Below are 25,676 nucleotides of genomic sequence, written 5' to 3' on the forward strand. Positions count from 1 at the left end.
CAGAGCTGTTATGGCTACGGAATAGTGACCCTAGTACACCGTTGGAAGATAACTTTAAAGTAATCTCAAACACATTTAAATATCTAGGCATTAAATTAACGAAGAATCCCACTCAATGGTATGCAATTAATTTCAAACCACTATTGCAGAACTTAAAACAAATGCTTTTGAATTGGACCTCATTGCCACTGACTTTGACGGGAAGGATAGGGCTAATCAAGATGACCCTATTCCCCAAACTCCTCTACACCCTACAGATGCTCCCAGAGCTACTTCATAAGCAAGATCTTAAGACACTAAATAGGGACATATTAAATTTCATTTGGAGGGGGAAAAAACATAGAATTAGCTATCAAAAGCTAACATGTCAGCCAGAGCAGGGGGGGCTGGGACTCCCGAACATAGAACATTACAACTGGGCAGCCCTTTCAAAATATGTGATGGACTGGCTGGTGGATGGGGGAAACTTTACTAACAAGTCGCTGGAGACAGCATTTATTAAACCATGGTCGCTTAAAATGCTCCCACACATGAACAAGTCGCAGGTAGATCCCATTCTCAGGGGGGCTGGCCTCTTCAGCAACCCAATAAAGGCATGGTGGAAGTTGTGTGGAGCTCTTGGAGTCTCACATAATTGCACGGTCTACTTGCCCCTGGGGGGCAACCCGGACTTCCCCGCAGGATTTACCACTAAACCATTTAAACAATGGGAGGAATGGGGGGTAACAACTCTAAAACATGTCCTATCAGATACTGGGTCCACAGTCAGGCCATTCATAGAACTGCAGAAAGACTATGGTATGCCAAGCTCTCACCACTTTGCTTACCTCCAGGTAAAACACTACGTGCAGGGTCTCCTGAAAGCCGGTAATATGATGGAAATAGGCTGTGACATTTATAAACTCTTGAAGTTGACAAGGGGAGGAGTGACATCCATCTCACACACTTACAACACGCTCCAATCAAAAGTACATAAAGCCAACATCGAACACTTACAAACTGCCTGGGGGACCATGGTGGGACATGACATTACAGACAATTGTGTGGTGCCAAGCTTTGTGGAGGTGAGGGAGGCCTCACTCTCAAACGACATAAGAGAATCACATACTAAACTAGTCCACAATGCATACATAACTCCCAAAATGTTCCACAAGTGGAAGAGGGATACACCAGGACTATGCCCGAAGTGTTCCAACCCTAACCCAAACATCACACACATGATATGGAACTGCCCGAAGTTAACGAAATTCTGGGGCATGGTGCAGAGGTGGGTGGGAACGTGCACAGGGGAAAAAATTAATCTTTCAACTGAGATGGTGATATTTCTAAACCATCAAACAAAGATACAGCAACACACAAGATTCATAAATAATGTAATTCTACACGCTAGAAAACTCATTCTGCAACACTGGATGTCGCAGACACCACCAAGCCTAGCACAACTCAAAGAAACATTGAGAAAACAAATGATCTATGAGCAACTTGACACTCAGGGGGACATAACATGCAGAACAAAAAAATTCATGACCAAATGGGAGCCCCTCATTCTCACTCTAGACCCAGCACACCAAAAACAAATAATTTACCCATTCAAAGACGCAGAGTACATACTGAATGCACAGCTACATGGAAAATGGAACATATTTAACTAAAAGACCAGACTCAGCAACCATAACGTGAGGTGGTACAGTGATAGATACACGGAGGAACCTGGGGTGGCACCCGGGGGAGAGGTCAGGAAAAAGGAAGGCTCTGAGGGGGAGGAAAATTGGTAGGATGAATAACAGAGAAAAGAGACGGAACCAGACTCAGTATCCTGAAGTTACGATACTAGTATGTTATCTTACATAATAATAATAGATTTGTGTTTTAATCTATCTCCGTTGCTGGAGATGGCAAACTAGGTGGTAAGAGAGTGGAAGTCCCTAAAGAAGAGGGAGGAGAATGGGACTTAAAGGGGGGGAAAAAAAAACCATTGGAAAACTTAGATGCTAATGCAGTGATTAGACATGTTGTCATATTGCATTTAGCTGACTCATTTTGTAATTCTCATTGCTTGTCTATGTATTTGGCATTGAAAAAATAAAATATTTAAAAAAATAAATAAATAAATATAAATCCTAAAATAGCTATAATATAATTATAATTTATATTGTAGCTATATTAGGATTTATTTTACAGGTAAGTATTTATCTTTAAATAGGAATAATTTATTTAATAAGAATTAATTAATTTCGTTAGATGTAAATTATATCTAATTTACGGGGGTGTTAGTGTTAGGGTTAGACTTAGCTTTAGGGGTTAATACATTTATTAGAATAGCGGTGAGCTCCAGTCGGCAGATTAGGGGTTAATAATTGAAGTTAGGTGTCGGCAATGTTAGGGAGGGCAGATTAGGGGTTAATACTATTTATTATAGGGTTAGTGAGGCGGATTAGGGGTTAATAACTTTATTATAGTAGCGCTCAGGTCCGGTCGGCAGATTAGGGGTTAATAAGTGTAGGCAGGTGGAGGCGACGTTGTGGGGGGCAGATTAGGGGTTAATAAATATAATATAGGGGTCGGCGATGTTAGGGCAGCAGATTAGGGGTACATAGGGATAATGTAAGTAGCGGCGGTTTACGGAGCGGCAGATTAGGGGTTAATAATAATATGCAGGGGTCAGCGATAGCGGGGGCGGCAGATTAGGGGTTAATAAGTGTAAGGTTAGGGGTGTTTAGACTCGGGGTACATGTTAGAGTGTTAAGTGCAGACGTAGGAAGGGTTACCGCATAGCAAACAATGGGGCTGCGCTAGGAGCTGAACGCGGCTTTTTTGCAGGTGTTTGGTTTTTTTTCAGCTCAAACAGCTCCATTGTTTCCTATGGGGGAATCGTGCACGAGCACGTTTTTGAGGCTGGCCGCTTGCGTAAACAACTCTGATATCGAGAGTTGAAGCTGCGTTAAAAATGCTCTACGCTCCTTTTTTGGAGCCTAACGCAGCCATTCTGTGGACTCTCAATACCAGAGTTATTTTTATGGTGCGGCCAGAAAAAAGCCGGCGTTAGTTTTTCGGGTCGTTACCGACAAAACTCCAAATCTAGCCGTTTGTATTCTTTGTTGAAGGAGCAGCAATGTACTACTGGGAGCTAGCTTAAAGCCAATGATAAGCAGCACATATGTGCAGCAACCAATCAGCAGCTTCTGAGTCTACCTAGGTGTACTTTTCAACAAAGGATGCAAAAAGAAAACAAAACAAATTATATAATGGAAGTAAATTGGAAAGTTGTTTAAAATGACAGGCTTCAGCTGAATCATGAAAGAAAACATTTGGATTCCATGTCCCTTTAAGACCAGAAGTAGGAAGGCTAGAATAAAAGTATAACAAAACAATAAAATAAAGTATTACACATGTATATAAATATATATTATAGAAATACTTAAAATACCTTTGTGCTTCACTTAGGAGAAAATGTTCTATAATATACCTGTATTTAAAATTAAATAGAATATTTTCTTCTAAGTGAAGAACAACAGTATTTAAAGCATTTCTTAGTGCACCTTCGGTGAATAGGAGCGCTACTAATTTAACTTGAGAGCTGTTAGCGCTCAATAGTGGTTATATTTTTGCGCTCCATCTAGGCCAAATTATTTAACTAAGCATAATAAAATAAAAATGCAACATACATTCATCATTTTGCTTTGTGTTTATTTCACCCCCCCCCTCCAGAGAGGTCTGAGTGAATACTAAATACCTTTCTATGCTGCAGTTTTACATAATTTGTTACATGCTACAAAGTGATTGGTTAGAGAAGTGCACATGCTCATTTATATCTGGTTACTGATTGGCTGCAACAAAATAAGATTTTGAAGGGGTGTATCCCTGTTCTTTCCTGAAATAGCGAAGCCCTGCAAATGGTATTACAAATAATTCCCTTTATACATATGCACATATATTTTCTTTAAACAAACATTTAAGTTCATTTCTGACTAATCACAATTATCAATACGAGGAGGTACAGCACAGACACAGACATTTCAAATATTTTTTTTAATTAAAACCCTCTCTTTATAATTCTCTTCAGTGGTTACATATTTAGATACAATGCCTGGCAGTGGGGCTGGTTGAAATAAATGTGTTTTTCTCCCTGGCTGGGGTTTATTTTACCACTTTAGGGTTGTCGGGTCAATGGTCTAAGAATTACAGTTTCAACACTCTCAGGGTATAAAACGACAGCAATTATGAAAGCATATGGTGCCGGCGTTCCCTATGGATGCCGCAATGTGTGTTCAGGCTCGTAATCTTTATGACAGCGAGGAGTTTTGAAGGACGCTTCCAGCAGAAACAGTTTATGGGATCGGTTTCCTGCTTTCGCTCTCTCCTTTCCGACACATTCTTTATGGCTCTGCCCTGAATGACAGACTCACCATTATTAGACAGATATATATGTAAACCTTCACCCTACACCGTGCTACACGTACAAATACGGCACAGTTTGCAGGCTGAGACAGGAATTAAACTCTGTGTACTTCACACCTTGTGCTAAAAAAATAGTTTATAAAATTAAAAAATGGTTCATTATTGACCATTAAATGCAACCAGAGAAACTTCTGTGAAATGTTTAGCTTTTTGCAGAAATAAGTGCATATTAGCAGAGCTCCCACAATGATCTATAATGGGACCAAGCCTCATAAGTAAGGAAGTATGCTCATTGTAGGGTTTAACTACTAGTAAATACCCCCACGTGCTTCAGTAGCTGACTTACTGTTCATATAACTGATACCTGAGTATGATCCTAGGGGGTTTCATTTGGCTCTATGCTTAGAGCTTAAAGTGATGGTAAACTCCCCCTTTGTGTAAACAGATGCTGAATGTTAGTGATATTTAAGATGGAGTTGTATTAATCAAGTGTGATGAAAATGCGCTATAACTGACTTTTTAATGAAGCGCTGAAATACAAATACCCTGCCCTCTGGCCGCCTACTTCAAAAGTCATTTTTTTTTGTGAGCTAATGGTTTGAACTGTTCTCCAATAGGTGCTCTTAAAGGGACATTAAACCCACATTTTTTCGTTCATTATTCAGGTAGAGAATATCATTTTAAAAAGTTTCCAATTTACTTCTAATATCAAAAATGTTTCATTCTTTGTTAAAGAGATACCTAGGTAGGTAGCGTGCACATGCCTGTAGCACTACATGACAGGAAATAGTGCTACTGCTAATGTATAACATTGTTGCAAAATTGCTGCTATATAGTGCTGCAGACACGCTGCATTTCAAATAAGGATAACAAGAAAACGAAGAAAATATGATAATAGAAGTAAATTAGAAAGTTATTTAAAATGTGATGTTATTTCTAAATCATGAAAGAAAAAAATGGGTTTTACGTCCCTTTAAGTTAGGCTAGGGCTGTGTATAGTGCTAGGGCTGTGTATAGTGCTAGGGCTGTGTATAGTGCTAGGGCTGTGTATACTGTTACCTCTGTACTAAGTATTGGGTTATGTTTAAGGCTAGGGCTGTGTATAGTGCTAGGGCTGTGTATAGTGCTAGGGCTGTGTATAGTGCTAGGACTGTGTATACTGTTACCTCTGTACTAAGTATTGGGTTATTTTTAAGGCTAGGGCTGTGTATAGTGCTAGGGCTGTGTATAGTGCTATGGCTGTGTATAGTGCTAGGGCTGTGTATAGTGCTAGGGCTGTGTATAGTGCTAGGGCTGTGTATAGTGCTAGGGCTGTGTATAGTGCTATGGCTGTGTATACTGTTATCTCTGTACTAAGTATTGGGTTATGTTTAAGGCTAGGGCTGTGTATAGTGCTAGGGCTGTGTATAGTGCTAGGGCTGTGTATAGTGCTATGGCTGTGTATACTGTTATCTCTGTACTAAGTATTGGGTTATGTTTAAGGCTAGGGCTGTGTATAGTGCTAGGGCTGTGTATAGTGCTAGGGCTGTGTATAGTGTTATCTCTGTACTAAGTATTGGGTTATGTTTAAGGCTAGGGCTGTGTATAGTGCTAGGGCTGTGTATAGTGCTAGGGCTGTGTATACTGTTACCTCTGTACTAAGTATTGGGTTATGTTTAAGGCTAGGGCTGTGTATAGTGCTAGGGTTGTGTATAGTGCTAGGGCTGTGTATAGTGCTATGGCTGTGTATAGTGCTAGGGCTGTGTATAGTGCTAGGGCTGTGTATACTGTTACCGCTGTACTAAGTATTGGGTTATGTTTTAGGCTAGGGCTGTGTATAGTGCTAGGGCTGTGTATAGTGCTTGGGCTGTGTATAGTGCTAGGGCTGTGTATACTGTTACCTCTGTACTAAGTATTGGGTTATGTTTAAGGCTAGGGCTGTGTATAGTGCTAGGGCTGTGTATAGTGCTAGGGCTGTGTATAGTGCTAGGGCTGTGTATACTGTTACCTCTGTACTAAGTATTGGGTTATGTTTAAGGCTAGGGCTGTGTATAGTGCTAGGGCTGTGTATACTGTTACCTCTGTACTAAGTATTGGGTTATGTTTAAGGCTAGGGCTGTGTATAGTGCTACGGCTGTGTATAGTGCTAGGGCTGTGTATACTGTTACCTCTGTACTAAGTATTGGGTTATGTTTAAGGCTAGGGCTGTGTATAGTGTTATCTCTGTACTAAGTATTGGGTTATGTTTAAGGCTAGGGCTGTGTATAGTGCTAGGGCTGTGTATAGTGTTATCTCTGTACTAAGTATTGGGTTATGTTTAAGACTAGGGCTGTGTATAGTGTTATCTCTGTACTAAGTATTGGGTTATGTTTAAGGCTAGGGCTGTGTATAGTGCTAGGGCTGTGTATAGTGCTATGGCTGTGTATACTGTTATCTCTGTACTAAGTATTGGGTTATGTTTAAGGCTAGGGCTGTGTATAGTGCTAGGGCTGTGTATAGTGCTAGGGCTGTGTATACTGTTATCTCTGTACTAAGTATTGGGTTATGTTTAAGGCTAGGGCTGTGTATAGTGCTAGGGCTGTGTATAATGCTAGGGCTGTGTATACTGTTACCTCTGTACTAAGTATTGGGTTATGTTTAAGGCTAGGGCTGTGTATAGTGCTAGGGCTGTGTATACTGTTACCTCTGTACTAAGTATTGGGTTATGTTTAAGGCTAGGGCTGTGTATAGTGCTACGGCTGTGTATAGTGCTAGGGCTGTGTATACTGTTACCTCTGTACTAAGTATTGGGTTATGTTTAAGGCTAGGGCTGTGTATAGTGTTATCTCTGTACTAAGTATTGGGTTATGTTTAAGGCTAGGGCTGTGTATAGTGCTAGGGCTGTGTATAGTGTTATCTCTGTACTAAGTATTGGGTTATGTTTAAGACTAGGGCTGTGTATAGTGTTATCTCTGTACTAAGTATTGGGTTATGTTTAAGGCTAGGGCTGTGTATAGTGCTAGGGCTGTGTATAGTGCTATGGCTGTGTATACTGTTATCTCTGTACTAAGTATTGGGTTATGTTTAAGGCTAGGGCTGTGTATAGTGCTAGGGCTGTGTATAGTGCTAGGGCTGTGTATACTGTTATCTCTGTACTAAGTATTGGGTTATGTTTAAGGCTAGGGCTGTGTATAGTGCTAGGGCTGTGTATAATGCTAGGGCTGTGTATACTGTTACCTCTGTACTAAGTATTGGGTTATGTTTAAGGCTAGGGCTGTGTATAGTGCTAGGGTTGTGTATAGTGCTAGGGCTGTGTATAGTGCTATGGCTGTGTATAGTGCTAGGGCTGTGTATAGTGCTAGGGCTGTGTATACTGTTACCGCTGTACTAAGTATTGGATTATGTTTTAGGCTAGGGCTGTGTATAGTGCTAGGGCTGTGTATAGTGCTAGGGCTGTGTATACTGTTACCTCTGTACTAAGTATTGGGTTATGTTTAAGGCTAGGGCTGTGTATAGTGCTATGGCTGTGTATAGTGCTAGGGCTGTGTATACTGTTACCTCTGTACTAAGTATTGGGTTATGTTTAAGGCTAGGGCTGTGTATAGTGCTAGGGCTGTGTATACTGTTACCTCTGTACTAAGTATTGGGTTATGTTTAAGGCTAGGGCTGTGTATAGTGCTAGGGCTGTGTATAGTGCTAGGACTGTGTTTACTGTTATCTCTGTACTAAGTATTGGGTTATGTTTAAGGCTAGGGCTGTGTATAGTGCTAGGGCTGTGTATACTGTTACCTCTGTACTAAGTATTGGGTTATGTTTAAGGCTAGGGCTGTGTATAGTGCTAGGGCTGTGTATAGTGCTAGGACTGTGTTTACTGTTATCTCTGTACTAAGTATTGGGTTATGTTTAAGGCTAGGGCTGTGTATAGTGCTAGGGCTGTGTATACTGTTACCTCTTTACTAAGTATTGGGTTAAGGCTAGGGCTGTGTATAGTGTTAGGGCTGTGTATAGTGCTAGGGCTGTGTATAGTGTTAGGGCTGTACTAAGTATTGGGTTAAGTTTAAGACTAGGGCTGTGTATAGTGTTAGGGCTGTACTAAGTATCGGGTTAAGTATAAGACTAGGCGGCCGAATTATTAAGCACTGCATGGTGCCTAATACATCTGTTTCCGTGCGAACCTTCAGGCTCGTCGGAAACAGCAGTTAAGAAGCAGCGGTCTTAAGATCTCTGCTCCTTAACTGCTCTGCCGCCTATGAGCGGCGGAGAGCAATCAACCCGATCAGATAAGATCGGGTTGATTGACACCCCCTGCTAACGGCTGATTGGCCACGAATCCAAGGGGCGGCATTGCACAAGCAGTTCACCAGAACTGCTTGTGCTATGCTAAATGCTGACAGCATATGCTGTTGGTATTAAGCGATATCTGTCAGTGAGACAAAAAAAAAAAACTATTAACCCCTAAACCACCGCCCCCATCGCCAACACTATATAAACCTATTAACCACTAAACCACCGCACCACATCGCAACTAATAAATAAAACCTATTAACACCTAAACCTCCAGCCCCCTCACATCGTAGCTAATAAACTAAACCTATTAACCCCTAAAATTCCAGACCCCTCATCGCAAAACACTAAATTAAACTATTAACCCCTAAACCTAAGACCCCCTAACTTTAAATTTAAAGTTACAATATAACTATCTGTAAATAAATAAAAACTTACTTGTGAAATAAAAAAAAATAAGATTAAAAATTATTAGTTAAATAAATCTAAATAAAATTACTATCATTAACTAAATAATTCCTGTTTAAAACTAAATACTTACCTATAAAATAAACCTTAAGCTAGATACAATATAACTAATAGTTATTGTAATTTAGAAACAGGTATTGGCGCACCTCAAGACACATGAGACCACAATTTATATCACATTCAGGTGTTTTCCAGGTGTGTTCCAGACACAGATATTTAACTGTGTGTATATAAAGCCAGGAAACCTCATCCCATGCAGTCTGGATGAGAGGTATAGTATTGTAATGTTGGAATTTCATTTTTGTATATTAGAATTGTATTGGCTAATTTCATAGTGTCAGGAAATATTAAGAAGGCAACTTTTTGCAGCATTGAGAAACAAGTTTGAAGTATGTGAAATAATATGTAGCCAGGAAGCCTCATCCCATGCAGTCTGGATGAGAGATTGGAAATTCTACTTTGATATATTAGAATTGTATTATTCAGCTTAGTTTGGCTAAATTTCATAGTGTTAGGACCAGTCTATCGTCGGACACCTTGTAAGTGGTGACTGGCTGAGCAGAATTTGGCCATATTGTGTGACTAAGATCCCATCTTTATTTAAAAATTAAGAAATATTAAGAAGGCAATTTTTTTCAGCATTAAGAAAAAAGGAAAAAAGTTATAATATGTGAAATAAATTGTGGTCTCATGTGTTTTGAGGTGCGCCAATACCTGTTTCTAAATTATATTTAATTTTGGTCACTTTGGCAGCACCCCACAATATGTGCATTTAAAAACATATGCTTTTATTAGATGTGTTTAATCAAAATTTCTTGCTAATAGTTACATTGTAGCTAGCTTAGGTTCTATTTTTATTTTACAGGCAAATTTGTATTTATTTTAACCAGGTAGAATAGTTACTAAATAGTTATTAACTATTTAATAACTACCTAGCTAAAATCAATACAAATTGACCTGCAAAATAAAACCTAACCTAAGTTACACTAATACCTAACACTATACTACAATTAAATAAATTAACTAAATTAAATACAATTAAATAAATTAAATTAGCTAAATCACAAAAAAAACACTAAATTACAGAAAATAATAAACAAATTACAAGATCTTTAAACTAATTACACCTAATATAATATTCCTATCAAAATAAAACCAACCGAACATCTGTGGAAATTAATCACAAAGAAAAGAGGGCACCTCCTAGTGCAATATTGCAAGATAATAAACAAAAAATAGAATTTGTGCAAGAAAAATACTCACAAAATAAGCAGCACCTATGTGCTGATTGGGGCAGGATGGGGAATCACAGTGACCCAGCTACACTGATCCACCGATTGGATGATGGAGCTTGAATGGAAACAAATGTAGAATCTGAACAAGAAATAAAAAAAGAGATGGGGGAGCACCTCCTAGTGCAATAATGTAATATAAATGGTACAAATGGACAAACTTGAAGATTGTATACTCACAAAGGGAGCAGCACCTATGTGCTGATTGAGGCAGGCTGGGGCTCAGTGTAGCTGGGTCACTGTGATTCCCCATCCTGCCCCAATCAGCACATAGGTGCTGCTTATTTTGTGAGTATTTTTCTTGCACAAATTCTATTTTTTGTTTATTATCTTGCAATATTGCACTAGGAGGCGCCCTCTTTTCTTTGTGATTAATTTCCACAGATGTTCTTTGCTTTGTTTGTTGTAAGAGGAGCTGCCCATCGAGCCTTCTATCAAGTGTGAATATCATACTACCAACCATACCTGGACTTTACCAAAAGAATTTCTTAAAGATTTCAGGACTATATTGAGTATCAGTACATGTTACATAGCTGAGGCAAAGAATCCAGCTAAGTTATTTCCACTAAGTGTATGGTTTGAGATTTATTATTGTTTTGTTGCACATCCAATGTTGTTAACTAACTAATATATGTGAATAGCGCCCCCTACAGTTGGATACCTAGGTATCATCAACAGGTTTGGGCGATCAAAATAAAAAAAGCCCCCCCAAAATAAAAAAAACCCTAGCCTAAACTAAACTATCAATAGCCTTTAAAAGGGCCTTTTGTGGGGCATTGCCCCAAAGTAATCAGCTCTTTTACCTGTAAAAAAAAATACAAACAACCCCCCAACAGTAAAACCCACCACCCACACAACCAACCCCCCAAATAAAATACTAACTAAAAAAACCTAAGTTCCCCATTGTCCTGAAAAGGGCATGTGGATGGGCATTGCCCTTAAAAGGGCATTTAGCTCTTTTGCAGTCCCAAACCCTAATCTAAAAATAAACCCACCCAATACACCCTTAAAAAAATCCTAACACTAACCCCCGAAGATTCACTTACTGGGAGAAGTCTTCATCCAAGCAGCAAGATGTCCTCAACGAAGCCGGCAGAAGTGGTCCTCCAGACGGCAGAAGTGGTCCTTCAGATGGGCAGAAGTCTTCATCCAGATGGCATTTTCTATCTTCATCCTTCCGGCGTGGAGCGGGTCCATCTTCAAGACATCCGACGCGGAGCATCCTCTTCAAACAACGTCTTCTTCGTAATGAATATCTCTTTAAGTGACATCATCCAAGATGGCGTCCCTTAGATTCCGATTGGCTGATAGAATTATATCAGCCAATTGGAATTAAGGTAGAAAAAATCCTATTGGCTGATTGGATCAGCCAATAGGATTGAGCTTTCATCTTATTGACTGATCCAATCAGCCAAAAGGATTGAGCTTGCATTCTATTGGCTGATAGAATGCCAGCTCAATCCTATTGGCTGATTGGAACAGCCAATAGAATGCCAGCTCAATCCTATTGGCTGATTGGATCAGCCAATAGGATTTTTTTCAACCTTAATTCCGATTGGCTGATAGATTCCAATTGGCTGATAGAATTCTAAGGGACGCCACCTTGGATGAGGTCATTTAAAGGAACCTTCATTCGGCGGTAGTCGTCAGAAGGAAGAGGATGCTCCGCGTCGGATGTCTTGAAGATGGAGCCGCTCTGCGCCATATGGATGAAGATAGAAGATGCCGTCTGGGTGAAGACTTCTGCAGGCTTGGAGGAAGACTTCGGCCGCTTCGTTGAGGACTTCTCCCGGCTTCTCGGAGGATGGATGTCGGATCTTCAAAACTGTAATAAATCTTCTGGGGTTAGTGTTAGGATTTATTTAAGGGTTTATTGGGTGGGTTTTAGTTTTAGATTAGGACTTGGGCCTGCAATAGAGCTAAATGCCCTTTTAAGGGCAATGCCCATCCAAATGCCCTTTTCAGGGAAATGGGGAGCTTAGTTTTTTAAGTTAGTTTTTTATTTGGGGGGTTGGTTGTGTGGGTGATGGGTTTTACTGTTGGGGGGTATTTGTATTTTTTTTTTACAGGTAAAAGAGCTGATTACTTTGGGGCAATGCCCCGCAAAAGGCCCTTTTAAGGGTTATTTGTAGTTTATTGTAGGCTAGGTTTTTTTTATTTTGGGGGGGCTTTTTTATTTTCATAGGGCCCTTAGATTAGGTGTAATTAGTTTAAAGCTTTGATAATTTCTTTTTTATTTTTTGTAACTTAGTGTTTATTTTGTTGTGTAACTTTTTGTAACTTAGTTTTTTGTAACTTTGTAATTTTTTAGTGTAGAATTAAATTATTTGAGTAGGGTTGGGTGTTTAAATATATAATATAGTTATTTTAATTTGTAATTTTATGTCATTTTAGTATAAAAGTTAGGTTAGATTAATTATTAATTTATATAGTTTAAAGTAATTTTAGTATAACAGTTAGGGTAGATTAATTATTAGTTTAATATAGTTTAATTTAAATCTAAAGGTAAGTTTAAATTTATTATAAGATAGGAATGAGTTAATATTTAATATAAAGTTAGCGGGTTGTTAGGTTTAGGGGTTAATAGCTTAATTTAGTTTATGGCGATGTGGGGGGCTGGCAGTTTAGGGGTTAATACATTTATTTAGTTGCGGTGGGCTCCGGGAGCGGCAGGATAGAGGTTAATACTTTTATGTAGGTGGCGGCGGTGTCGGGGCGGCAGATTAGGGGTTAATAAGTAGAATGTAGGTGACGGCGGTGTAGAAGGCGGCAGATTAGGGGTGTTTAGACTCGGGGTACATGTTAGGGTGTTAGGTGTAAAGATAATTTTTATTCTCCCATAGGAATCAATGGGATATCGGGCATCATCGAACATGAGCTTTTGCTGCTTTCAGACTCCCATTGATTCCTATGGCCAGGTATGCTGGGCCAGTATAGTGGCGCGCGTATCTGCTAGTTATTTGTTAACTAGGAAAAGTAGTCAGATTGTGCCGAATTTGCATTCGGAACATCTGTAGTGATGTAACCATCGATCTGTGTCGGACTGAGACCGGTGGATCGTATGTTACGTCACAAAATTCTACTTTTGCCGGTCTGTAGCCTTTGATAAATAAGGCGAATCAGGCTCGCCACAATTACGCTGCGGAATTCCAGCATATTTGCGGTTGACGGTTTGATAAATAGGCCCCAATGACTCCATAAATGTAATTGGTTAAAATCAAATTGCCACAATAAGGTAGGGGGTGTGGACAAGGACATACGTCAAGCATAAACATGTAAATATCTGTTTATACATTCTTAATCAATGGCTAAGTATATAAATGATGTCTCTACACTACAAGAAAATTAGTAAGATCAAACATATCATCATGTAATGAAGACAAGCACATTGATACATAATGTTACTACACATATATAAATATGTCCGTTCTCTGACCATATCCCTCTATCACTTGCTCAGTTCGCTAACCGCTTATAGGTACTATTCACCTTTTTGAATCTAAAAATAGGGGTGTGTTCCTACGCTCTTTTCCATGTAACCTTAGTAAAAATCCTATTAACAAGGACACAAAACAATTGTTCGGTAGTTTTGTTACAATGCCCAATGAGAGGCACAATAAAAGGAGGAATTCTCTCACTTAGGAATTATGAGGCTAAAGTAGGCTGATTAGAACCATAACCCAATTTTAGCCTACATTAAATATATTACACCTTACTAAACCTGGATGGCCATTCATGGGGCATTTTACCTCCTATATTTATGTTCAACCTAAGGTGTATTTCACTACCTGTTTAAAGACCCCTAAAAAATAAAAAAGTGTTGAAATTAAACCCTCTTCCTATAGGTAAGTTGAGGGGATAGAGAAGTGGATCTAAAAGTATGCGTAAGGGAGGATATTTTAACTCCAGTGGTTGATGAGGTCAAATTCTGAATTTAACCCTAGTGGGAGCCTTTAATCACGTTTAAATATCCAGTAAGTCTCCCTTTTGGTCAGAAGCACATCTCTGTCCCCTTTCCTGTTACACCATCCTACTTCGTGCTGATTGCTGGTGTTTGTGTTTAAAATGTTGGATCAAAGGGTTGCTAAGGGTTCCTTCTTTGATATTGTTTAGGTGTTCTCTTATTTTCACCCTAGTCTCCCTAGCAGTTAGTCCTACATATTGCACCCTACATAATGTGCAGGTTAAGAGAGAGATTGTATATTTGGCCCGGCAGGTGAACCTATTGTCGTTTCTAAATCTTTCCTCTGTGTACTCACTGGAAAAACCTTCACCTACAGCTAGATGTTCGCAGGCCTTACATGTACTTTTGCTACATTTAAACACCCCTTGTTGTGCTAACCAAGTTCTACCCCGCACATTTTGTTTCCTTATTTGTGTGGGAGTGATCCTGTTGCCAAGACTGAGGCCCTTTCTGTACACATACCTGCAGCCTTTCCTTACTACATCTGCCAGACCATCATTCGCTGATAGAAGTGGAAAGTGTGCTCTAATGATGTTACAAATCTGTTCATATTGGGCACTATATTGAGTGATGAATTTGACACCTTCAAATTGTTCAGTCGATTTGGTCCTGTCTGCCAGTAAGTCTTGTCTGTTTAATTTGGCCACTGAGCCCTTGGCATTATTGATGACTCTGTTCAGGTAGGCCCTATCCTTAAGCTGTCTTGCCAAATTGTCTGCTTTTTCCTCATAAGTCTCATTCTCCGTACAATTCCTTTTCATCCTTGTACATTGACCCTTTGCAATTGCTGCACATACTCTCTTTGGGTGATTGCTAGTTGCATATAGCAAACTATTGCCTGTGATGGGTTTCTTATAAACTTCAGCCACTATTTTTCTGCCTGTTCTACCTACAAGGGTAATATCCAAATAATGAATTATTTCCTCATTTGTTCCATGTGTAAAGGAAAGGCCTACCTGATTGTCATTCAAAAAATTGACAAAGTCACCCAACTGCTCCATATTTCCATCCCAAACAAGTAGCAGGTCATCTATGTAGCGCTTGTAAAACGCCACATAGTGCCTGTAAGGATTTGTATCTCCATAGATGTGGGGCAGCGCCCACCAACCCATAAAGAGGTTGGTGTAGGAGGGGGCAAACTTGGCCCCCATCACTGTCCCACATCTCTGGAGATAGAAAGTATCCTCAAAACAAAAAAATGTATGAGTCAGTAAAAAACTAACACAGTCCACAACAAAGTCGCAAAAATCCTCATACTTATCCTCCTTCTCTAGAAAAAATCTTATGGCTTTCAGGCCGTGCTCATGGGGGATGGAGGAATACAAAGATCTAACATCAATGGTGAGCCACCGTTGGCTCTTTTCCCAGACTCGATCTGCCATTAGTTTTAACACTTGTTTTGTGTCTAGAAGAAAGCTGGGAAGTGCCCCCACCATGGGTTGAAGAACTGCATCTACCCATTAGGAGAGATGCTCCAGAAGGGAGCCAATCCTGCTAACAATGGGACGGCCCTCTACCCTGTCCAAAGTCTTGTGCACTTTGAGTAGGTGGTTGAACACCGGAGTAACTGGGGACCTTACCATCAGGAAAGCACCTGTGTCTCTGTCAAAGAAGTCCTTATATACTCCTTCGTCTATTAACTGCCCCAACTCTGATTGAAATTTCCGCGTGGGGTCTGTATTCAAACTGGTGCAATTGTCAGTGTCATTTAATTGTCATAGGGCTTCTGTGATAAAATATTCTTTACTCAAGACTACTACCGAACCCCCTTAATCGACTGCTCTTAACACAATGTTATTATTGTCACTCAACCTTTTTACTGCCTCTTGTTCTTGCCTAGTGAGGTTATTTTTAGTGTTTCTCATCTCCTGGTGTAGTATCTTAAGATCTCGTTCCACTCTTTGTTGGAATGTTTCTAGCGTGCGACCCCTACTGTGAATGGGGTAAAAGGAGGAGGGATTCTTAAAAATGAGGTAATTAAGCATGCCTATTTCTTCCATTTCTGAATCCCTACTTTCCCTATGCAACTCCTTAAGTGACAAAAGAACACGTCTCACTAAAAGTAAGATATACAGTTTAGAGGGTTCTGTTGGTTGTTCTTAAAGTTTTTCCTCAATGTAAGGTTGCGTATAAGTTTGTTTACGTCAATTAGGGTTTCAAAGAGGTTAAACTGGGTCGTCGATACAAAACCTAGTCCCAGGTTCAAAACTTAATAAGTTCAATGTCCTTGAGGGGTGTATCTGAGAGGTTAATGACAGTTTTCAGTTGTACTTTTTGTTTTGTCGTGACTGTCATGTCTGGTATCTCCCTGTTCCTTCTCTCCCTCTGTTTATTCCCCCCCTTCTGGTTTTCCCTGAGACCTGTGAAAAACCTGTTCCATATAAATGTGCCATTACACTGCCTGTTTACCTCGAGCCTTCCCCCATGCCTATCCGTGCCTCTGTTTCATACCTTGACTGGGCCATACATTTATTGTCTCTAGCATATGTTTGTTTGTCTGTACTGGACTATGTCTGAACCTTGGGTCTGACTGCCTGTGATTCCCTTGAGTGTATAATAGGTTGGGGTTGTGGAGATAAATTATCCTCCCGGTTATGCATACTTTTAGATCCACTTCTCTATCCCCTCGACTTACCTATAGGAAGAGGGTTTAATTTCAACACTTTTTTATTTTTCAGGGGTCTTTTAACAGGAAGTGAAATACACCTTAGGTTGGATATAAATATAGGAGGTAAAATGCCACATGAATGGCCATCCAGGTTTAGTTAGTTGTAATATATGTAATGTAGGCTAAAATTGGGTTATGGTTCTAATCAGCCTACTTTAGTCTCATAATTCCTATGTGAGAGAGTTCCTCCTTTGATTGTGCCTCTCATTGGACATTGTAACAAAACTACAGAACAATTGTTTTTGTGTTCTTGTTAATAGGATTTTTTCTAAGGTTACATGGAACAGAGCGTAGGAACACACCCCTATTTTTAGATTCAAAAAGATGAATGGTACCTATTAGCAGTTAGTGAACTGAGCAAGTGATAGGGGGATATGGTCAGAGAACGGACATATAAAAATATATGCATAGTAACATTATGTATCGATGTGCTTGTCTTCATTACATGATGATATGTTTGATCTTACTAATTTTCTTGTAGTGTTGAGACATAATTTATATACTTACCCATTGATTAATAATGTATAAACAGATATTTACATGTATATGCTTGACTCATTTCCTTGTCCCCGCCTCCCTACCTGATTGTGCCAATTTGTTTTTAATCAATTACATTACAAGTCACTATATGAGGAGCGGACCCAAGGGTTAATTTACAGCTTAGATTATGGCTTTTGCCGAAATGCGTCAGCTGGTTTCCACACAGCTGGTTTTTAACTTTTTGGATGTTATGGAATAAAGTTTATATTTTTTACTCACGGATCCAGTGCTCCTCGTTTCTATTCTTTTTCTACTTGGATTGGCTCTCGGAGTGAGCATGGCTGTAGTATTGCCGTTTGCACGTAGCTGAAGTGCTTGGATGGGAGAGAGGTGCCAGGTGTCGAGTAACATCATCAGAAGCGGCCGCTAGTCGCATCGCATCACATCGCTGGGGAGAGATCGCTGGCAGATCGGAGCTACAAGTGCAACAGGGCAGAAGTTTAGTTAGTATGTAGGATAGCATTATGCTTATCCCAGGCATTAGTTGGTATGTAGAATAGCCTTATGCTTATCCCAGGCATTAGTTAGTATGTAGGATAGTCTTATTCTTATCCCAGGCATTAGTAAGTAAGTAGGATAGGCTAATGCTTATCCCAGTCATTAATTAGTATGTAGGATAGCGTTATGCTTATCCCAGGCATTAGTTAGTATGTAGGATAGTCTTATGCTTATCCCAGGCATTAATTAGTATGTAGGATAGCCTTATGCTTATCCCAGGCATTAATTAGTATGTAGGATAGCCTTATGCTTATCCCAGGCATTAATTAGTATGTAGACTAGCTTTATGCTTATCCCAGGTATTAATTAGTATGTAGGATAGCTGTATGCTTATCCCAGGCATTAATTAGTATGTAGGATAGCCTTATGCTTATCCCAGGTATTAACCTCTTAAGGACATATGACGGAATTTTTCCGTCATAAAACAATTGAGCAAACTGAAAGCTGTGTCCTTAAAGGGTTAATTAGTATATAGGATAGCCTTATGCTTATCCCAAGCAATAATTAGTACATAGGATAGCCTTATACTTATCCCAGGCATTAATTGGTATGTTGGATAGCCATATACTTATCCCAGGCATTAGTTAGTATGTAGGATAGCCTTATGCTTATCCCAGTCATTAATTAGTATGTAGGATAGCCCTATGCTTATCCCAGGCATTGATTAATATGTAGGATAGCCTTATGCTTATCCCAGGCATTAGTTAATATGAAGGATAGTCTTATGCTTATCCCAGGCATTAATTAATATGTAGGATAGCCTTATGCTTATCCCAGGCATTAATTAGTATGTAGGGTAGCCTTATGTTTATTCCAGGCATTAATTAGTACAAGGATAACCTTATGCTTATCCCAGCCATTACGTAATATGTAGGATAGCCTTATGCTTATCTCAGGTATTAGTTAGTATGTAGGATATTCTTATGCTTATCCCAGGCATTAATTAGTATGTAGGATAGCCTTATGCTTAGCCCAGGCATTAATTAATATGTATGATAGACTTATGCTTATCCCAGGCATTAGTTAGTATGTAGGATATTCTTATGCTTATCCCAGGCATTAATTAGTATGTAGGATAGCCTTATGCTTATCCCAGGCATTTATTAATATGTAGGATAGCCTTATGCTTATCCCAGGCATTAGTTAGTATGAAGGATAGTCTTATGCTTATCCCAGGCATTAATTAATATGTAGGATAGCCTTATGCTTATCCCAGGCATTAATTAGTATGTAGGGTAGCCTTATACTTATCCCATGCATTAATTAGTATATAGGATAGTCTTATATTTATCTCATGCATTAATTAGTATGTAGGATATTATTATGCTTATCCCAGGCATTAATTAATATGTAGGATAGCCTTATGCTTATCCCAGGCATTTATTAATATGTAGGATAGCCTTATGCTTATCCCAGGCATTAGTTAGTATGAAGGATAGTCTTATGCTTATCCCAGGCATTAATTAATATGTAGGATAGCCTTATGCTTATCCAAGGCATTAATTAGTATGTAGGGTAGCCTTATACTTATCCCATGCATTAATTAGTATATAGGATAGTCTTATACTTGTCTCATGCATTAATTAGTATGTAGGATATTCTTATGCTTATCCCAGGCATTAATTAGTATGTAGGATAGACTTATGCTTATCCCAGGCATTTATTAATATGTAAGATAGCCTTATGCTTATCCCAGGCATTAGTTAGTATGAAGGATAGCCTTATGCTTATCCCAGGCATTAGTTAGTATGAAGGATAACCTTATGCTTATCCCGGGCATTAATTAATATGTAGGATAGCCTTATGCTTATCCCAGGCATTAATTAGTATGTAGGGTAGCCTTATACTTATCCCAGGCATTAGTTAGTATGTAGGATAGCCTTATGCTTATCCCAGGCATTAATTAGTATGTAGGGTAGCCTTATACTTATTCCAGACATTAGTTAGTATGTAGGATAGTCTTATACTTATCTCAGGCATTAATTAGTATGTAGGATAGTCTTATACTTATCTCATGCATTAATTAGTATGTAGGATAGCCTTATGCTTGTCCAGGCATTAATTAGTACGTAGGATAGCCTTATACTTATCCTAGGCATTCTTAAAGTCCCCCACAGTGTTTGTCATTACCATTTCTTGAGGAAGTATCAAGAATTTGGATTGTGATCAGTAAAACACGATTGATTAATATTAAGTATATGGCCATTTTCAAAGTTTTTGATTTTTCAGGGGTCTTTTAACAGGTAATGAAATACACCTTAGGTTGGATATAAATAGAGGTAAAATGCCCCCTGAATGGCCATCCAGGTTTAGTTAGGTGTAATATAAAAGTAATATAAAAATTGTGCTGATAAACAATAAAAGTGGCAGATTGTGATCACAGACATTTAAAACCACACTGTTAACTAGCAGATGATGATCAAGCAATAGATATTAATGCTCCTACATTCCTATGTTTCTATAGGACATACTGGTGTATACTGGGGACTCCTACTCCTGTGTTGTTATAGGACATACTGGTGTATACTGGGGACTCCTACTCCTGTGTTGTTATAGGACATACTGGTGTATACTGGGGACTCCTACATTCCTATGTTTCTATAGGACATACTGGTGTATACTGGGGACTCCTACTCCTATGTTTCTATAGGACATACTGGTGTATACTGGGGACTCCTACTCCTGTGTTGTTATAGGACATACTGGTGTATACTGGGGACTCCTACTCCTATGTTTCTATAGGACATACTGGTGTATACTGGGGACTCCTACTCCTGTGTTGTTATAGGACATACTGGTGTATACTGGGGACTTCTATTCCTGTGTTGTTATAGGACATACTGGTGTATACTGGGGACTCCTACTCCTGTGTTGTTATAGGACATACTGGTGTATACTGGGGACTTCTATTCCTGTGTTGTTATAGGACATACTGGTGTATACTGGGGACTCCTACTCCTGTGTTGTTATAGGACATACTGGTGTATACTGGGGACTCCTACTCCTGTGTTGTTATAGGACATACTGGTGTATACTGGGGACTCCTACTCCTGTGTTGTTATAGGACATACTGGTGTATACTGGGGACTCCTACTCCTGTGTTGTTATAGGACATACTGGTGTATACTGGGGACTCCTACTCTGTGTTGTTATAGGACATACTGGTGTATACTGGGGACTCCTACTCCTGTGTTGTTATAGGACATACTGGTGTATACTGGGGACTCCTACTCCTGTGTTGTTATAGGACATACTGGTGTATACTGGGGACTCCTACTCCTGTGTTGTTATAGGACATACTGGTGTATACTGGGGACTCCTACTCCTGTGTTTTTATAGGACATACTGGTGTATACTGGGGACTCCTACTCCTGTGTTGTTATAGGACATACTGGTGTATACTGGGGACTCCTACTCCTGTGTTGTTATAGGACATACTGGTGTATACTGGGGACTCCTACTCCTGTGTTGTTATAGGACATACTGGTGTATACTGGGGACTCCTACTCCTGTGTTGTTATAGGACATACTGGTGTATACTGGGGACTCCTACTCCTGTGTTGTTATAGGACATACTGGTGTATACTGGGGACTCCTACTCCTGTGTTGTTATAGGACATACTGGTGTATACTGGGGACTCCTACTCCTGTGTTGTTATAGGACATACTGGTGTATACTGGGGACTCCTACTCCTGTGTTGTTATAGGACATACTGGTGTATACTGGGGACTCCTACTCCTGTGTTGTTATAGGACATACTGGTGTATACTGGGGACTCCTACTCTGTGTTGTTATAGGACATACTGGTGTATACTGGGGACTCCTACTCCTGTGTTGTTATAGGACATACTGGTGTATACTGGGGACTCCTACTCCTGTGTTGTTATAGGACATACTGGTGTATACTGGGGACTCCTACTCCTGTGTTGTTATAGGACATACTGGTGTATACTGGGGACTCCTACTCCTGTGTTGTTATAGGACATACTGGTGTATACTGGGGACTCCTACTCCTGTGTTGTTATAGGACATACTGGTGTATACTGGGGACTCCTACTCTGTGTTGTTATAGGACATACTGGTGTATACTGGGGACTCCTACTCCTGTGTTGTTATAGGACATACTGGTGTATACTGGGGACTCCTACTCCTGTGTTGTTATAGGACATACTGGTGTATACTGGGGACTCCTACTCCTGTGTTGTTATAGGACATACTGGTGTATACTGGGGACTCCTACTCCTGTGTTGTTATAGGACATACTGGTGTATACTGGGGACTCCTACTCCTGTGTTGTTATAGGACATACTGGTGTATACTGGGGACTCCTACTCCTGTGTTGTTATAGGACATACTGGTGTATACTGGGGACTCCTACTCCTGTGTTGTTATAGGACATACTGGTGTATACTGGGGACTCCTACTCCTGTGTTGTTATAGGACATACTGGTGTATACTGGGGACTTCCATTCCTGTGTTGTTATAGGACATACTGGTGTATACTGAGGACTTCTATTCCTGTGTTGTTATAGGACATACTGGTGTATACTGGGGACTCCTACTCCTGTGTTGTTATAGGACATACTGGTGTATACTGGGGACTCCTACTCCTGTGTTGTTATAGGACATACTGGTGTATACTGGGGACTCCTACTCCTGTGTTGTTATAGGACATACTGGTGTATACTGGGGACTCCTACTCCTGTGTTGTTATAGGACATACTGGTGTATACTGGGGACTCCTACTCCTGTGTTGTTATAGGACATACTGGTGTATACTGGGGACTCCTACTCCTGTGTTGTTATAGGACATACTGGTGTATACTGGGGACTCCTACTCCTGTGTTGTTATAGGACATACTGGTGTATACTGGGGACTCCCATTCCTATGTTTCTATAGGACATACTGGTGTATACTGGGGACTCCTACTCCTGTGTTGTTATAGGACATACTGGTGTATACTGGGGACTCCTACTCCTGTGTTGTTATAGGACATACTGGTGTATACTGGGGACTCCTACTCCTGTGTTGTTATAGGACATACTGGTGTATACTGGGGACTCCTACTCCTGTGTTGTTATAGGACATACTGGTGTATACTGGGGACTTCCATCTCCTGTGTTGTTATAGGACATACTGGTGTATACTGGGGACTCCTACTCCTGTGTTGTTATAGGACATACTGGTGTATACTGGGGACTCCTACTCCTGTGTTGTTATAGGACATACTGGTGTATACTGGGGACTCCTACTCCTGTGTTGTTATAGGACATACTGGTGTATACTGGGGACTCCTACTCCTGTGTTGTTATAGGACATACTGGTGTATACTGGGGACTCCTACTCCTGTGTTGTTATAGGACATACTGGTGTATACTGGGGACTTCTACTCCTGTGTTGTTATAGGACATACTGGTGTATACTGGGGACTCCTACTCCTGTGTTGTTATAGGACATACTGGTGTATACTGGGGACTCCTACTCCTGTGTTGTTATAGGACATACTGGTGTATACTGGGGACTCCTACTCCTGTGTTGTTATAGGACATACTGGTGTATACTGGGGACTCCTACTCCTGTGTTGTTATAGGACATACTGGTGTATACTGGGGACTCCTACTCTGTGTTGTTATAGGACATACTGGTGTATACTGGGGACTTCTATTCCTGTGTTGTTATAGGACATACTGGTGTATACTGGGGACTCCTACTCCTGTGTTGTTATAGGACATACTGGTGTATACTGGGGACTCCTACTCCTGTGTTGTTATAGGACATACTGGTGTATACTGGGCACTCCTACTCCTGTGTTGTTATAGGACATACTGGTGTATACTGGGGACTCCTACTCCTGTGTTGTTATAGGACATACTGGTGTATACTGGGGACTCCTACTCCTGTGTTGTTATAGGACATACTGGTGTATACTGGGGACTCCTACTCCTGTGTTGTTATAGGACATACTGGTGTATACTGGGGACTCCTACTCCTGTGTTGTTATAGGACATACTGGTGTATACTGGGGACTTCTATTCCTGTGTTGTTATAGGACATACTGGTGTATACTGGGGACTTCTATTCCTGTGTTGTTATAGGACATACTGGTGTATACTGGGGACTCCTACTCCTGTGTTGTTATAGGACATACTGGTGTATACTGGGGACTCCTACTCCTGTGTTGTTATAGGACATACTGGTGTATACTGGGGACTCCTACTCCTGTGTTGTTATAGGACATACTGGTGTATACTGGGGACTTCTATTCCTGTGTTGTTATAGGACATACTGGTGTATACTGGGGACTTCTATTCCTGTGTTGTTATAGGACATACTGGTGTATACTGGGGACTCCTACTCCTGTGTTGTTATAGGACATACTGGTGTATACTGGGGACTCCTACTCCTGTGTTGTTATAGGACATACTGGTGTATACTGGGGACTCCTACTCCTGTGTTGTTATAGGACATACTGGTGTATACTGGGGACTCCTACTCCTGTGTTGTTATAGGACATACTGGTGTATACTGGGGACTCCTACTCCTGTGTTGTTATAGGACATACTGGTGTATACTGGGGACTCCTACTCCTGTGTTGTTATAGGACATACTGGTGTATACTGGGGACTCCTACTCCTGTGTTGTTATAGGACATACTGGTGTATACTGGGGACTCCTACTCCTGTGTTGTTATAGGACATACTGGTGTATACTGGGGACTCCTACTCCTGTGTTGTTATAGGACATACTGGTGTATACTGGGGACTCCTACTCCTGTGTTGTTATAGGACATACTGGTGTATACTGGGGACTCCTACTCCTGTGTTGTTATAGGACATACTGGTGTATACTGGGGACTTCTATTCCTGTGTTGTTATAGGACATACTGGTGTATACTGGGGACTTCTACTCCTGTGTTGTTATAGGACATACTGGTGTATACTGGGGACTCCTACTCCTGTGTTGTTATAGGACATACTGGTGTATACTGGGGACTCCTACTCCTGTGTTGTTATAGGACATACTGGTGTATACTGGGGACTCCTACTCCTGTGTTGTTATAGGACATACTGGTGTATACTGGGGACTTCTATTCCTGTGTTGTTATAGGACATACTGGTGTATACTGGGGACTCCTACTCCTGTGTTGTTATAGGACATACTGGTGTATACTGGGGACTCCTACTCCTGTGTTGTTATAGGACATACTGGTGTATACTGGGGACTCCTACTCCTGTGTTGTTATAGGACATACTGGTGTATACTGGGGACTCCTACTCCTGTGTTGTTATAGGACATACTGGTGTATACTGGGGACTCCTACATTCCTATGTTTCTATAGGACATACTGGTGTATACTGGGGACTCCTACTCCTGTGTTGTTATAGGACATACTGGTGTATACTGGGGACTCCTACTCCTGTGTTGTTATAGGACATACTGGTGTATACTGGGGACTCCTACTCTGTGTTGTTATAGGACATACTGGTGTATACTGGGGACTTCTATTCCTGTGTTGTTATAGGACATACTGGTGTATACAGGGGACTCCTACTCCTGTGTTGTTATAGGACATACTGGTGTATACTGGGGACTTTTATTCCTGT

This window comes from Bombina bombina, chromosome 1 (genome assembly GCF_027579735.1).
Source record: "Bombina bombina isolate aBomBom1 chromosome 1, aBomBom1.pri, whole genome shotgun sequence".
Taxonomy (NCBI): Eukaryota; Metazoa; Chordata; class Amphibia; order Anura; family Bombinatoridae; genus Bombina; species Bombina bombina.